The following is a 16,805-nucleotide window of genomic DNA, read 5'->3' as shown; positions in this document are numbered from 1 at the left end:
AACAATACCTTCTATTTAATCAGAATCTAAAAATCTCAAAGTGCTTTGAAGGCTTCCAAAACATTTTCTTCCTATTTTAAATCTCATTAACTAGCTATTATATCCTCACAGTGCCCATATAACGAAAGTGGAGAGAACAGGGTATTACTACCTGTCTATGCATGAGGCCACAGAAATAGCCTAAGTGCTCAAGGACACACAACAAGCCAGAGATAAAATCTAGGCAAGAATTCTGGGCCCCCGCATCATTATTAGCTCTGCTGAGCATACTGTGTTTATGGCATTCTTTCCTTTGCCTTTAACTAAAAAGTTCCCCTGCCTACAACAGCACACTGTCCATTTTTGCAATTGTAAACCGACGTGCAGAGAGGATGAGTGGTCTCCCAGGTCACCTGGACCAAATACAGGAGCCAAAAATAGCACGTGCAATTGGCAGGCCCTGATCCTTCACTCAGCTCCTTTAACCTCATGTTTGGGGTCGCAATATTAGAAGATATTAGAAGTTTGTGTGTTTCCTGAGTGAAGGCTTTCCTCCAGCTGTGGCCAACCGTGAGCCTATTGCTAGTGCTATCTAAACGAGGTCTCTAGTCTGGCCATCAACAAAGGGCAGGAGGTGGAATCCAGGGCTACTTGGGAAAAATCAGGATAATTCAGAGTAAGGTGTTGTGTGTCTGGAAAATATAAATAGGTCAGGGGTGGCCTAGAAAGTTGTGAGGCCTTGGAAAGTTTCCTCAGTTTCACATTTCCTTTGCTTATGGGCATATGGCCTTAACAAGGTCCACGCTCGCAGTCACTCGTGTCCCTGCATGTCCAGGTGAGGGACGCACATTGAATGAACCAAAACGCTTAGACATCTACTCCTCAGACATTTCGAAGTTAAAAGTCATTAAAATCAAATAGATGGAAAGAAAATCCTCATAGTGTAAGGAGCATTTCTATTACAGAACAGATCCCTGGAGCAGTGAATTTTTCAGTTTATCTCCCTTGTATTTCAAGGCATGTTTGAGCTCCAGAGACTTTGAAAAGTTTCTCACCAGTGGTTTCTCATGTACATAAGAGTTTCTTTAATTGAGGAGGAGCAAAAAAGTTGAAAAGAGAGTGAAAGAACAGGATTACAACATTAATTAGAACACAAATGGATGCCATTTTCTATTCAAATTCAGGGACTATCACATAAAATAAGCACCAAGTTTTATTGGTTATAGTAAACTATTTTTATTATAGAAGTAACAGTTTTTCTAATTATAGAAAAATTAGACATTTCATGTTAACAAAATAGAAAATTCACTCATAATCATATCCCCAGAAATAATCACTGTATAATTTATGTGTGTATACACACATTCATTTAAAATAGAGATCATATGATGAATATCATTTAGCAAACTACTTTTATTATTGTACTAAATGGCATAAATATCTTTTATGGGAATAAATATCTACATCATTTATTTTATTTTTTGAGACAGAGTCTGCCTTTGTCACCCAGGCTAGAGTGCAGTGGTGTGATCTTGGCTCATTGCAACCTCTGTCCGCTGGGTTCAAGCAATTCTCTTGCCTCAGCCTCCCGAATAGCTGGCATTGTGAGCATGTGCTATTATGCCTGGCTAATTTTTGTATTTTTAATAGAGATGGGGTTTCGCCATGTTGGCCAGGCTGGTCTCAAACTCCTGACCTCAAGTGATCTGCCCGCATCAGCCTCCCAAAGTCCTGGGATTACAAGCATGAGCCACTGCGCCCAGCCGACATAATTAATTTTAATAGCTGTATAACATTTAATTGTATGGATATACCAACATTTATTTAATCAACATTATTGTTGGACATTTAGGTTGTATATGAATTTTTCAATAAGATGGAACAGGTCTAGAATGAACAGACTTATACAAATTCTTTACATACTGGTTGAGGATGTAATATGTAATACAAATTCCTAGAAGCAAAGTTTCTGGGTCAAGGAAATGCATGTATTTGCAGGCTCTTGCCTCCTTCAATGACCATTTAAAAATAGTAAGCAAAGGACGTAGTGTTTTGTCTAAAGTAAACCTGAGTAATAAAATATTATATTAGAGGATAAATTTAAAATCATATCACAAAATAGTGTGTGTGTTTTTTTTTCATAATTATAGGCCAGGCGTGGTGGTTCACACCTGTAATCCTAGCACTTTGGGAGGCTGAGGCATGAGAATTGCTTGAGCCCAGGAGTCCAAGACCAGCCTAGACAACATAGTGAGACCCCATTTCTACAAAAAGTAAAAAGATTAACTGGGCGTGGTGGCATGTGCCTGTGGTCCCAGCTACTCGGGAGGCACAGGTGGGAGAATTGCATGAGCCTGGGAGCTCAAGGTTGCAGTGAGCCATGATTGCACCACTGTACTCCAGCCTGGACAACAGAGAGAGATCCTGTCTCAAAAAAATTAATAAATAGTAAATAATATAATTATAGCCAGTACCTTTGTAAACTCTCATTTTAGTTCTAAATCTCAGTTTAAGTGTGAAAGGGAGAAAGGTAATGTGGAAGGGATTGAAGGATACACAAGAAAAATCTATGCATAAACCAAACAAGGGACAGAGAAAGGGGGACACAGAGGAAGAAAACCTCACTGCCTATTTCAGTGCTTAACTCCCTCCCCACATTCCCTTTTGGCTTTGAACCAAAAGTCTGGGTTCCCTGACATCTCTAACTGGACTTAATTCTTAGTGTCCAGGCCCCAAACTAACCAACAAACACAGATCCACCAATCAACATTCCTAGCCATCTCACAGTGAAACTTACCAGGAGAGGGGCCTTTCTTTTTCTTAGTGTCAAACTTTTTAGCACAGTTTTATTGGTTGAATTTTCGATTTCACCTTCAAACATGTAGGAGACAAGGAAAGAAAACATTTTCTACAGTTTCTTAGAGTTTTAAAGAGTAAAGTTGCAAAACTGTGTGATAAATTATGCCTACTTTAAAAATATATTGATTAAAATTCTAAGAAACTGAGGTCTGCAGAAAACCCCTGGTAAATGAGACCCAAATGCCTTTTGAGTGCTCCAGGATAATCACTACCTTGCATGCTAGACTTTCTTAAGTGTGGTTAACTTTTAAGTAGCCAATTTTCTACCATTTTTCCCATAATGGTTTTTGCCTTGGATAGGAAAATTGAATATAAGGTCAGAGCACTTCGACATTCATTGAACAAATATGTATTTAGGACTTTTAACTTACATTTGTAACAAATGCTGTGAAAAAAAAATAAACTGGCTCATGGAAGAGAAAGTGGCTTTTTTTTTTGGTAGAGACAGGGTCTTGCTCTGTTGCCCAGACTTGTCTTGAACTCCTGGGCTCAAACGATCCTCCCACCTTGGCCTCTCAAAGTGCTGGGATTACAGTGTGAGCCGCCACACCTGGCACAGAGTGAGTTTTGATGAAGGAATAAGGAGCAGCCCTGGCCACAGCTGGTGGGAAGAAGCCAGCCAGCACGAGAGAGAGAGCATTCCAGGCAAAGGACACAGCCTAGGAAACTCCTGACAACACCTTGAGGTAAGTGTGATACATTGTGAATATGGGCTCTGTCGATATAAGAAGAGAAAGACCCTCTGCAACACGGAGCCATATTTGGGGCCCTTTATAACTTTAGATAAGCAGGCACAAATAAGTCTCTGACCAAGTAAAAACTAACTTGATTAGTTTCTCTTGATCTTTAAAATATGTCATGCTCAAAGTAGTAATCAATTCATTAACAAATATTTTTTATTCATGATGGGGTGAGCATATTGATTCTGCTATGACTATGTTTAAATCTAGTGGAGAAGAAAAATGAATACTGGAAGAATTAAAATGCATTGAAATGATAAACCATGGACATTAACTAAACATTCACTAGGAGTTCATAGATCATTTCTGAGAAGGACAAGTGGTCTAAAATGGGAGGTGGGACTTCATCCATTTCATCAATAGACATTTGCTGAATGTTTAATACTTAGGCTAGGTATTGAGACAGACACAAACACAGGATAACTAAAATATGTCTTTGTTGCTGGACATGGTGGCACGTACCTGTAGTCCCAGATACTTGAGACCTTAGGCAGGAGGACTGCTTGAGCCCAGAACTTCTGGGCTGTAGTGAGCTATGCTCATTGGGTGTCTACACAAAACTGGCATTGATATCATGACCTCTCAGGAGTGAGGCCCACTAGGTTGCCTAAGGAGAGGTGAACTGGCCCAGGTCAGAAATGAAGTAGGTCAAAATTTCTGTGCGAATTAGTAGTGGGATCTCACCTATGAATAGCTACTGCACTCCAGCCTGGGCAACTTGGCAAGATCCCATCTCTAAAAACTAGCTAAATAAATAATATGCCTTTGTCTTTGGTGACCTCACTGCCTAATGGAGACAGACTGATAATTAAATAAATAATTACAGTTCAACCTTATAACACAGATATGTGCAAATGACTGAAGGAACTATGGTATTTACAGAAGCACGAAGGAAGACTGACCTACATCAGAGCAAATGAGAAGATATGACATTTGCGCCAAAGTTTAAAGAGTGAGTTAGATTTTATTTAGGATTTAGGTTCTAAATGCTGATGTTGGCCAGGTGCAGTGGCTCACGCCTGTAATCCCAGCACTTTGGGAGGCCAAGGCAGGTGGATCACCTGAGGTCAGGAATTCGAGACCAAAATGGCCAACATGGTGAAACCCCGTCTCTACTAAAAATACAAAACCTAGCCGGGCATGACAGCATGTGCCTGTAGTCCCAGCTACGCGGGAGGCTGAGGCAGGAGAACCACTTAAACGTGGGAGGCAGTGGTTGCAGTGAGCCGAGATCGTGCCATTGCACTCCAGCCTGGACAACAAGAGCAAAACTCCATCTCAAAAAATTAAAAAATAATAATAATAAAATATAAACAAATAAATGCTGATGTTTGAAGTGAACCCTTAAATCACCCATGAAGTATAGCACCTAGGTATTTAGTATCTAGATATCCAGTATCCAGTAAGCCCCACACAGCCAGTTTTCCTCCAGCTTTGGAACAGATTGCTGCTGCTTCTTTGAGCACCAGATGCAGAAGTTGGCTTGTGTTTATTGGCTCTGTTGTATGAAAAACGGTTATCCTTCAACACTGGGATTACACCCTCTGTGGTGCGAGCCTCACACTAACACAGGACAGGCACCAGGAGTCTGAGTGGACTGAGGGAACGGTAGTGTAAAATCTCACATCTCACGTTCGTTCACAAACATAAACTCAGTATGTGGAATGAATGGGCAGGCAGTATTGTCCTCATTCTCCCTGTCTCTGAGTGACAGACAGAGTGAATAGTTGAAATCCCAAAAAATAAACTGACAAATGAGGTAGATCTAAGAAAAAAAATTAAACTCATGTGATGTGGTTGCTCATCCTGCGAAGAAGTGAGAGAAAGATATTGTACATAGAGACACAAGATGTGGGAAGACTTGGAAACCAGTGAGGATTTGAACTGTTTGAAAAAAACGAAGAATTTCAGGATGGTTAAATTATTGGATAGGGTACAAAGAGATAGGTAAAACAGAGTTGGACAGGTTGTCACCCATAGAAAACATGGGACTTGACTATGTAGGTGATGAGAAACCATCTTTTAAGTTAGAGGGTGACTGGATAGGTGTATTTTTGGCAACACCATTTTTGTAGCATGGTAAAGATGAGGTCCAAAATAATTTTCTTCTGTAAAGGGTCAGATCATAAACATTTTAGGCTCTGTGGGTCATGTGATCTCTGTCATGAACAATGTGTAAACACATGGGCATGGTTGTGTTCCAATAAAATTTTATTTATGAAAACAACCTGTGGGCTTGATTTGGCTCAAAGGGCCAGGGTTTGTTGATCCCTGGATTAGAAAATGATGAGGTTACTGGTGGAGAGATGAAGAGGTAAGCTAGATAACAGTCTAGGCGAATGGTTTCAAAGTGTAGTTCCTGGACCAGCAGCATTACCATCACCTGGGAACTCCAGGGGATGGGAGAGGCAGCAATCTGAGCTTCAACACACTCTCCAGATGATTTTTTTGGTTTTTGTTTTTGAGACAGAGCCTCACCCTCTTACCCAGGCTGTGGTGCAGTGGCATGATCATAGCTCACTGCAGCCTCAAATCCCTGGGCTCAAGTGATCCTCCCGCCCCAGCCTCCCAAGTGGCTGGGACTGCAGGTGGACCACCATACCTGGCTAATCTTTTATTTTTTGTAGAAACAAGGTTTCACTATGTTGCCCAGGCTGGCAACATAGTGCCAGTAAATGGTAGATATTATTATTTCATGATCCTTAATACAGCTTATTGTGTACGTTTGAGAGATGTCTTAAAAGTACCTCTTAATAAGTTCCATTGCTTTGCTTAAAGGACTTATCTTCTCGTTTATGGTGAGTTGGTGGTTAAACAGATTTTGGATTTGGGTGGGGCGGCCCCATGTAAAGGCTGGCTTCAGTGCACCTCTTTGCTCCTAGTCCTGTCCACAGTGGCCATCCACTCCACTGGTTTCAAGATCCATTCACACAGGTTTTCCTTCTTTAGACGAGTTAAAAAAAATCTTTCTTTCCCTTACTTGTCAAGTGAAACAATGGGTGGGGTTGACTATCAGAAAACAAAAGCTAAAGGAGATAAAGGTGTTCTTGAAAGAAATGCTTCCTTGTTTCAAAGGAATTTTACTCTCTGGGATGAAGGCAAAAAAGAAATAATCTGAAAAAAAGCTGGATTTTCTAAAGAAGCAAAACTAATCACTGGTTCACTTCCTCTCTTCCATACTTAGAAGGGCCTAAAGGGGTGGTGGCTCTCCACTTTCAGAATCTGAGAGTGTCACTTGTTTGACCTCCTGAAGGACATGTTCTGGACATCACCAGTGACTTTATGGCAGACAGGTTGGTTTGTGACATTGTGTTTACCGGCTTTTAGGAGAGAACCTTCTTGCTTTCAGGTATGTTTTAGGTGATCAGAGAGCAAGACTACCACTTTTGCAACATACTAGATAAACAGCAGTTTCCATTTCATGGGGAAATCTTGTCATACCTGACCATCTTGCCTCCTTGGTTTCACTGGATTAGAAAACAAGCAGAGATAAACACAACTTTGGTGGAGTTGGTTGCACAGCAAGGAAAAGAATAACTAAGCGTTTTAGGATCAATGTAACTGACAGAGTGCATTGTGCAAAAAATAAACACAGCTCTAGGAAAGTTATTGTGAACAATGGTATCTGAAAATAATAGTTGAATAATTTTGATGCACAAGTCTTTTTCCCAAGATTGGAAACAAAATCTTCTCCCCTTCTCTCCTATCACTTAACCAAGCTTTTGGTCCTCTGATAAAAACCATGCTGTCAAAAATGACTGAACTAATTTGTGACTTTTGACCAAATCAATTTTGATGTAATACAAGATTAAATGAGTGGTTTCTTTTATCCCTCAACCTGAGTTAGAACAAATTGTACTGCTCACGGTGTCCTGCCACACAGGGCTGGCTTGACATAAAGCTTGGGATTTTATCACAAGATTTGGAGAATAATTATTAGAGATCCACTTTGCATGACGTTTATTGGGTTCTTAACAGATAACTGACCATTTCTTGTCACAGAACAGTAGTCTGACGTGACATTTAGGATGATTTGAAGGTCTAGTTCAGGACTCTCAGGCCTTCTGTGCATCTGCCCATTTTTGCCTTGAATTTATTAACTGGGATGTCAAGAACCAAGATCTCCCCGTGCATGTTTCTTCCACTCAGTGATAAATTGGAGTGGGAAATCATGCAAGCAATCTTTACAGTGATTTGTACTCATAGCCATTCACACTTACAGCCCTCTGCCAATTACACCCATGTTGTAACTTCTGACACGTAAACAGGCAGTTTCTCACATGAACATATGTTGTTCTCCCCTTTTGAGAAAACGAATCCCAACCTTAACCACACTAGCGGGCTGCGATTAGTTCTAATCCCTAGGTTTTATGACAGGAAAATTGACTATCAGAGAACGAGAGAATGGCAAGTAATCACTCCTGAGTTCACTTTTCTTTCTTTTCCAGAACAGCATCACATAACTGCCCCAAACTTTCCTTCAATATACTTGTCAAAATGTCCTCAAGGAAATCATCCTGAAATCCATAAAACGAATAAGCCTGCCCATTGGAGTTGTTTTGCTTCAGTGTAATAGTTGGCAGGAAGATGTGGTCAAAGAGACTGCACCATATTAAATGGATTTTATGTTTATTGACTACTTGTAGCACTACTTAATTGATTTATGTGTGTTAGAAAGCTTTATGCTATGAAACTAAAATATATCATTTATAGTTTATTAAGTCCTGCATTTAGTAAAAGTTGGCATAAGGCCCTAGGTCAGGAACTTTACCCTTCTGTTACAGCACTGTTTCTGGGAGAAAATAATAGTTGATACACTGTATTTCCACATATAGTAAATTGCCTAGCAATATAATCCACAAGGAAAGGTGGCTTGTTTTGTTTTTCTTAGGGTCTTGCCCTGTTGTCCAAGCTGGAGTATAGTGGCATGATCTTGGCTCACTGCAACCTTCGCCTCCTGGGTTCAAGCCATCCTCTTGCCTGAGCCTCTAGAATAGCTGGGAATACAGGCACTCATCACCATGCCCAGCTAAATAGCTTTTTCGTATTTTTTTGTAGATACTGGGTTTTGCCATGTTGCTCAGGTTAGTCTCGAACTCCTGAGCTCAAGCGATCCTCCCACCTCAGCCTCCCAAAGTGCTGGAATTACAGGTGTGAGCCCCTGTGTCTGGCTTCAGTGGCTTGTGTCTCTCAAGTCTACTTGCTGTCATATTACCACGGTGTTTGAACGAGCTTTTTGTGTTCTTTTGTGACTCTGAGTTGAAATAATAAATTAGAGAAAATGGTAAACAATAAAGTATAACTTAGTACCTAAGGTTTTTATTCTACTAGTTTTTAGAACTGGCAGGAGAGGCTTAAGACAAAATAAAAAGGATATTATGATAATGCTAAGATCTTGAAAACTGTAATATAATAATGCTCAGATGTTGAAAATTATATTAAATATATATGTATAAAATATGTAATATATATGAAAATCAGGCTAGGCGCGGTGGCTCACGCCTGTAATCCCAGCACTTTGGGAAGCCAAGGCGGGCAGATCACTTGAGATCTGGAGTTCAAGACCAGCCTGGCCAACATGGTGAAAACCTGTTTCTACTAAAAATACGAAAAAAAAAATTTTTATCTGGGTGTGGTGGCACATGCCTGTACTCCCAGCTACAGGAGGCTGAGGCAGAAGACGGCTTGAACCCAGGAGACAGAGGTTTCAGTGAGCCAAGATCATGCCACTCTGCACTGCAGTCTGGGCAACAGAGCAAGACTCTGTCTTAAAAAAAAGATTTAAAAAATTATAGTAGGTTTTAATATAATTACCACTGCTGCATGTTGGTATTCATAGATGGGTAACCAACATTAGGAACCTGAACCTGGCGAGGCCTGGTGGCTTATACCTGTAATCTCAGCACTCTGAGAGGCTGAGGTGAGAAGACTGCTTGTGGCAAGGAGTCTGAGACCAGCCTGGGCCACACAGTGAGACACCACACCTCTACAAAAAAATTTAAAAATTAGTTGGGCATGGTGCACATGCACATAGTCCCAGCTACTCAGGAGGCTGTGGTGGGAGAATCGCTTCAGCCCAGAAGCTCAAGGCTGCAGTGAGCTGTGATCGCACCACTCACTCCACCCTGGGTGACAGAGTGAGACCCTGTCTCAAACAAAAACAAAACAAACAAACAAAACCAAAACACAAAACCCCAAACACAGAAACCTCCCTGAACCTGGTCTTCAGTCAACAAGGTGCCACGTAAAGGGGTACCAATAATACTTTGAGTAATCAAAGTCATAGAGACAGAAAGTAGAATGGTGGTTGTCAGGGGCTGGGGGGAGAAGGGAATGGGGAGTTAGTGTTTAATGTACAGTTTCAGTTTTGCAATGTAAAATAAAAAAGCTTTAAACAATTTAACAGAGTTTAATTGAGCAAAGAACAATTCAAGAACCAAGCAGACCCCCGCCTCCCTCAATAAGTTAGGAGCAACTCTGGCACTGCCTCATGGTCAGAGAGGATTTATGGACAGAAAAATGAAAGTGACATACAGAAAACACACGTGAGGTACACCAACAGCCAGATTGGCTACAGCTGGGTGTTGAATACGTTCGATCAGCTGGCCACCTACGATTGGCCAAAACTGGATGATTGGCACAAGAGTAGGTTACAGTCTGTTTACACCTCCAGTCAGGTTACAGTTCACTACGTATGGAGAAACCTTTAGACCAAACAAAATATGTAAGGAGGCAGCGTTAGGCAAAACTTAATTAAACAATTGCCCCCTTTTGGTAAACCTCTCAATTTTGATTGGCCAAAACTTTAGACATTGATGTCACTCTGTCACCATTGTCAGTGTACTTATTTGGTCTCAAATCTCAGTGGGAAATAGCAAAACAGTGAGTTTTTAAATGTGAGAACAAGGACTTCAGGTTTTTGTTCGTTTTGTTTTGTTTTTTAGTAAGGGTTAGAACAGAAGGGACCTCTTTATGCTGGAATCTCCTGTTTTCAGGTGATGAAAAAAAAACTGGTCTGTTTTTGTTGTAACCAAGAAATCGCTGAATTAGGAAAGTAGTAACCTAAAAATGGCAGCAAAGCTTTGCAGCTTCCTTAGTTTCATTTTGATTATGTCTCATTTAGCATGAGTGACTCCATTTTGGTTTGGTCTGGTCTGTTGGGGCCTAGTGCAGAAAGAGGTCTGATCTGATTTGGCCTAGGTCCAAAACAATGGCCTCTCATAATTTTAACAGCAAGATGTAAAGAATTACAGAGGTGGATGGTGGTGTTAGTAGAACAACATTTTAAGTGTATTTAATACCTCTGAACTGTATACTTAAAAATGATTAGGATGGTAAATTTTATGTGATGTGTATTTTACTACAATTTAAAAAGTAAACCCAGTAGCAGTGGTTCCTGCCTATAATCCCAGTAACTTCAGAGGCTGAGACAGGAGAATTATTTGAGCCCAGAAGTTCCAGGTTGCAGTGAGCTATGATCACACCACCGTACTCCAGCCTGGGTGGCAGAGGCAGACCCCAGTTCACAAAAGATAAATAATTAAAAATGAAAAAAAAAAGAAAAAGAGGTGCCATTATCTCTAACTGTGGCGTCTCTTGAGCGTGATTTCAGGCCTCACTCCAGCCAGAGTTTCGGGGCTCCTGGGTATCCGCAGGTCCTGTTTTTCCTGCTTCTCCAGCACCAGGGCAATCTACTTGAAATGGGAAAAGTTCCCTTGTCCCCCTCGCAGGGTGTGTGATGGGGTGTGGCTCGCTTCTTCAGTGCCCTGCTGCTCAAACCTCTAGGGGAGCATACAGGCGGGCAGACTGTGGGGCTCCGATCCCACAGCAGTGTCTAAGGGTGAATATTTACAGCGCCTGAAGCCCCAGTGGGCGGGCGTGTGTTACAGAGTGATCTTTTAGGTTGCCGTCTATAAGTAGTTTGTGTTAGCTCAATTACACAAATACAGGATTTCTGTATCCTGGGGTTTCTTGCCCTGGCTTACCCGAAGAATCGGATTACACGTGGGCTTGGAGTGCAAGGTTTTATTGAGTAGAAGTAGCTCTCAGCAGATGGGGGAGCCAGAAGGGAGATGGTTTTCCCCTGGAGTCGGGCTCCTTGGCGGCCCATGCTCTCCTCTGACTGCCCGGTCAAACTCCGCATCATTCTGCTGGTGCATGGCCTTCCGGTGGTGTGCCAGTGCCTGTCGGTGTGTGCTCTTCTGCTGGCATACTCCTCTCAACGTCCTCTCGAGGACCAGCCACTTGCATCTTCTGCCCATATGCTCCTCTCGATGTCTGGCTGGCTGTGTGTCTGCCCGCAAAGGTCTTGGGGTTTTTTGTTTTGTTTTGTTTTGTTGTTGTTATTGTTTTTGACGGAGTCTCTGTCGCCAGGCTGGAGTGCAGTGACGCAATCTCCGCTTACTGCAACCTCCGCCTCCTGGGTTCAAGCGATTCTCCTACCTCAGCCTCCCAAGTTGCTGCGACTACAGGCGCGCCCGCCACCACACCCAGCTAATTTTTGTAATTTCATTAGAGACGGGGTTTCACCATGTTAGCCAGGCTGGTCTCGACTTGTTGACCTCCTGACCTGCCCGCCTCGGCCTCCCAAAGTGCTGGGATTACAGGCATGAGCCACCGCGCCCGCCTTATTGGGTTTTTGTAGGCCCAGGATGGGGGCATGGAGGGCCAGGGAGATCTTGGAAAACGCAACACTTGGGCGGGAAAGCAGGAGTGCCTGCGGGTGGAGCCATAGCCAGGGATCCGCCTTTCTCTACCCAGCGCTTCCCTTCCCCCATTCCGTATCATTTAAAGGGACCACGCTTTTCCCTTCCCAGCACTCCTGTACCGTACTGACCTCACTCTTGTCCTGTGAGCAGGACCCAACAAATTAGTGTGAGAAATAAAGCTCAGCATCTCTATTTGAAAACACAGGAAAAATTGGGGGCAAAAGTTGTGTTCCATATTGGAATTTCTTTGAATTGTCACATCCAGTGTCACTTCTCTTTTGATATATGTCAAGAACAATAACTATGAAATGTTACATATAATTGTTTCCATTCCAAGCAATTGAACCAATGTTCAGTTAATAGCATTAGTGAAAGAGAACACTACCTGAGCAATGTAAAATAGCAGCTGATATAAACATTACTAGTATTTGGCTTTGAAATATGCTTCTTATAAAGACATGGGCAGATTTGATCTAAAAAATTCCAGCAAGGCTGGGTGCCATTGTGGCTCATGCCTGTGAGCCCGGTGCTTTAAGAGGCTGAGGTAGAAAGATCACTTGAGGTCAGGAGTTGAAGACCAGCCCTGGCAACATAGCAAGACCCCCATCTCTACCAAAGAAAATTCAAACAAAATAAAATAGAGGTGTAACTCAAGAGAACTGGGAAGCGGTCTTGCCTCCTTATCCTGGCGTTTACTCCCCATCCCTCTGCCTACTGCCTACTGGCTGCTGGCTGGCAAAGATTGCTAGTGCTCCTAATGCGTGCAACTCACAAGGTCAAACTTTTGCCTCCCAATCTTTCCTGAGTCAGAGACTTTCATTTTGTGTTTTGTTTGGGATTGATTTAAAGAGCTTCTCTTGCTAATGTGTAAGTTTCATGTAAAAATCAGTGTAAAAATAGAAAACTGAAAGGTCAAATTAAGTATCGTGAATAATGCAGTGCTGTTAAAATTAAAAGCAAGATTTGCTGGAAGTGATGTGCCCTAGACTGATAGTAGATGGAATCTTTTTGTATACCTGGCAGATTATTATGTGTGAGTGTATTGTTCATTTGTTGACCATGATAGACTGGCTTCCTTCTTCTACTTAACCTGCTTTCATTTAGTTTCTTTTTTTTGAGACGGAGTCTCGCTTTGTCGCCCAGGCTGGAGGGCAGTAGCGTGATCTCGGCTCACTGCAACCTCCGCCTCCCGGGTTCAAGGGATTCTCCTGCCTCAGCCTCCCGAATAGCTGGGACTGCAGGCGTGTGCCACCACGCCCAGCTAATTTTTTGAATTTTTAGTAGAGATGGGGTTTCACCGTGTTAGCCAGGATGGTCTGGATCTCCTGACCTCGTGATCTACCCACCTTGGCCTCCCAAAGTGCTGGGATTACAGGCGCATGCCACCATGCCTGGTTGATTTTTTGTATTTTTAGTAGAGATGGGGTTTCACCATGTTAGCCAGGATGGTCTTAATCTGTTGACCTTGTGATCCGCCCACCTCCCAAAGTGCTGAGATTACAGGCGTGAGCCACCGTGCCCCTCTTATTTAGTTTCCTTATGGCAGGTCTTGGTGGTATTATGGAGCCAGACAGACCAGACTTCAAACCCCAGTAGCAATGCCACTTACAAGCTGCGGGAGCTTAGGTACTTGGCTTAATGTCAGTTTTGAACCTCACTTGTGCCACCTCAAACTGGCATTAATCACAGCTCCTTGATAAAACTGTTGCAGGATTACTGATTCCACATGTATTAATAAGAGCACATTATCTGTTGCATTTTCTTTTATCAATTTTGCAATAACTAATACAGCAACATAAATATTGTGATTATTTTCTTTGGCAGTAAGTTTCATACTGATAAGGTTAAATAGAATTATTTTATTGGATTTGGGGAGTAAAGAAAAACTTTTGGGGGGGAAAGTTAAAAAAAAAAAACCTTTTAAACTAAGCACCAGTAGTTATTTAAGTCTTGCATAGTTATTTCCTCCATTTTGAGTATGATTCATCCTTCTTGCTTAATCATGTGTGGGTTTGAATTCCTTTCTGGAGTAGCTTCCTTATATAGACTACTTTAATAATAGTGCTTGTTGTAAACCTACAAGATGCATTTACCTCTGGGAAGTTATTTAGGTCGCAGCTACACATTCAAAACGCTTTGATAATGGTGACCAAACTGATGCTGAGTCATTACCAGCTGAGTGAATTTCTTGTGCCTGCAGTACCATCCCTCATCCTTGAAGACTGGGTCTTGTGTCCACTTCTCTACGAAGCTTTCCTTGGCTCTCTAGAACCTTCTCTGAAAGGTCCAATCCAGTCAATGACTGCTCAGCCCTCAATTCCTGTAATATATATTTCAACCCATCAACGTAGCTCTTAACTATATACTTGCACATTAGTCTCCATTTTATGTGGTTTCTGTTTTATTTTGGTTTTTTTTTTGTTGTTTTTTTAGATGGAGTCTTGCTCTTGTCGCCCAGGCTGGAGTACAATGGCACAATCTCAGCTCATTGCAACCTCCACCTCCCAGGTTCAAGCGATTCTCTTGCCTCAGCTTCCTGAGTAGCTGGGATTACAGGCACCTGTCACCACACCTGGCTAATTTTTGTATTTTTAGTAGAGACGGGATTTCGCCATGTTGGTCAGGCTGGTCTCGAACTCCTGACCTCGTGATCCACCCCTCGTGATCTATTTAGCTTTGAATAGATTATAAACTTCTCCAGAGCAGATACCACGAATGAGAGAGGTGAGAGTGTGATCCCGATGTAGGGCTATTGTGTTTTTGCTTTTTCTTAGTGCCTCCCACATAATTTGACACATGAAGAGAAGTCAACATATACTTCTTATGCGACTAACCACAAGCATTCATAAAAGGGAAGTTTTTGTGAAGTGGCTAGGCCTTTCTGGTCAACTCTGGTCTTTTAAATTTTTCAGTAATATGGGAAGTAAATACTTTTAAGAACATAGGAAATTACCACAACACAGATTACTCGGTGATTTGTGAGGTGAATCAAGATGGAAAAGAAAACTTACCCTGATAACACAGACAGTGGGTGTGCCCTCACATTGCTTTCACAGTACATGAGAATGGCACATCTAACCCCAGTCATGCTACAAGCCAACAGGCCCATGTCTGGGTCACCTGCTGGAAATTATCATCGTAGCTGATAAGACAAATCAGGTTGTTGATTGACTGGATCTAATTCAACTGTCTTCTAATATTATTTAGATTCTACTCTTCTTTAGGTAAATTGTCCAGGAAATGTTATTTGCTGATAATTGTGCTTTCAGGAATGTACACATGTCTATGATAATTTTTTTTTTTTTTTTTTTGAGACAGAATCTTGCTCTGTCACTCACACTGGAGTGCGGTAGTGTGATCTTGGCTCACTGCAACCTCCATCTTCCGGATTCAAGCAGTTCTCCTGCCTCAGCCTTCAGAGTAGCTAGGATTATAGGCTCCCGCCACCACATGTGGCTACTTTTTTGTTTTATTAGTAGAGACGGAGTTTCACTGTGTTGGCCAGGCTAGTCTCAAACTCCTGACCTCAAACAATCAACCTGCCTCTGCCTCCCAAAGTGCTGGGATTATAGGCATGAGCCACTGTGCCCAGCCAGCTATGATAATTTTACAAACCCAGAGCAACATGAGAGAGTGATACAAATCTAGAGAATCCCAGTCCTGTATTAGTAAACACTGAGTCATTCTTTTTTGTAAAAGGTATTTATTGAGCACATATTATGTGCCAAATCAATTTAGGTGCTAGGGATACATCAATGCACAAGAGAAACAAAAAATTCCTTCTCTCGTGAAGATAGCATGCTGGCAGCTGAGACAGATAACAAACTATAAACAGAAGTATCGTAATATAAATTCAGGTAGTGAAAAGTTCCATGAAAAAAATAAAGCAAATGAAGGATATTGAGACTGACAAGGGACAGGTGACCTAATTTATAAAATATGGTAGGGGAAGGTCCCTCTGAGGAGGCAACACTGAACAGAGACCTGAGACATATGATGCAACAAGGCAAGAAGCTTCCAGGTAGAGGATGGAGTAATAGAAAAGTCCTGAGACACAAGCTAGCTTCATACCATACACGTAAAGAAGATCGAGATGCCCAGCGTGGCTGGATTTGGGAGAGAGACAGGGAGAGTGGTAATTGGGATCCAGTTCATATAGGGTCTTGTAGTCTTTTTCATTTAGGGTCTTGTCTTCTGAATATTTTGGAAAGCTTCTGGAGCCTTCAGAGTATAGAAGTAACATGATCCAGGTAGCCTGCAGAATGGGAGAAAATGTTGCAATCTATCGATCTGACAAAGGGATAATATCCAGAATCTACAAAGAACTTAAACAACTTTACAAGAAAAAAAAAAAACCATCAAAATGTGGGCAAAGGATATGAATAGACACTTCTCAAAAGAAGACATGTGCTGGGCGTGGTGGTTCACGCCTGTAATCCCAGCACTTTGGGAGGCCGAGACGGGCAGATCACGAGGTCAGGAGGTCAAGACCATCCTGGCTAACACGGTGAAACCCTGT

General features: G+C 41.9%; 1 pseudogene; it reads left to right on the top strand.

Annotated features, from left to right (window-relative positions):
• Positions 1 to 762: 762 nt before the first annotated feature.
• Positions 763 to 16,805, top strand: part of LOC105510945 — a 50,787-nt pseudogene continuing 34,744 nt past the window's right edge.

Source organism: Colobus angolensis, unplaced genomic scaffold, assembly GCF_000951035.1.
Source record: "Colobus angolensis palliatus isolate OR3802 unplaced genomic scaffold, Cang.pa_1.0 Scaffold194, whole genome shotgun sequence".
Lineage (NCBI taxonomy): Eukaryota > Metazoa > Chordata > Mammalia > Primates > Cercopithecidae > Colobus > Colobus angolensis.
The sequence above is the reverse complement of the archived record's forward strand: the minus strand, read 5'-3'. Positions and strand labels throughout refer to the sequence as shown.